At 55.7% G+C, this 366-nt stretch overlaps 1 protein-coding gene across 1 annotated transcript in view; it reads left to right on the top strand.

The window, feature by feature from the left end:
* LOC109952252 (schwannomin-interacting protein 1) overlaps nt 1-366 on the top strand; it is a 6,983-nt gene continuing 6,617 nt past the window's right edge. Inside the window, exon 1 of the mRNA XM_020587237.1 lies at nt 1-200. The gene's annotated coding sequence lies outside the window, so the exon portion shown is untranslated. The remainder of the gene's footprint in view (nt 201-366) is intronic.

The following is a 366-nucleotide window of genomic DNA, read 5'->3' as shown; positions in this document are numbered from 1 at the left end:
GGAAGAGGGAAGTCCTGCCTTCCTTCAGACAGACTGAAACTAGTTTTAGGCCACTTTTATTTTTAGCAACTTTACTTGAATGCTGTAGTAAAACGTCCGCGGAGCAGAGCCGCGGCTCAGCCCACACAGCTGCAGGGAGCCGCGGGCCACGGACTGCGACATGTCGGAGAGACCGGCGACCGCCTGGACGTGACTGGGAGGTGGGTAAATCCCTCCGAGGTGTCCCCGCTGCTGGTAAACAACTGCGGGGACACAGCCCGGAGCTCAGAGGAGCGCCAGCTCTGCTTCCACACAGACTCAGACCCTCCTGGCGAACTTTGGTTCAGCTTTAGTTTTTGAGGCGGGAGATTTACTGTAGATTAAATA

Source organism: Monopterus albus, unplaced genomic scaffold (genome assembly GCF_001952655.1).
Source record: "Monopterus albus unplaced genomic scaffold, M_albus_1.0 scaffold445.1, whole genome shotgun sequence".
NCBI lineage: Eukaryota > Metazoa > Chordata > Actinopteri > Synbranchiformes > Synbranchidae > Monopterus > Monopterus albus.
The sequence above is the reverse complement of the archived record's forward strand: the minus strand, read 5'-3'. Positions and strand labels throughout refer to the sequence as shown.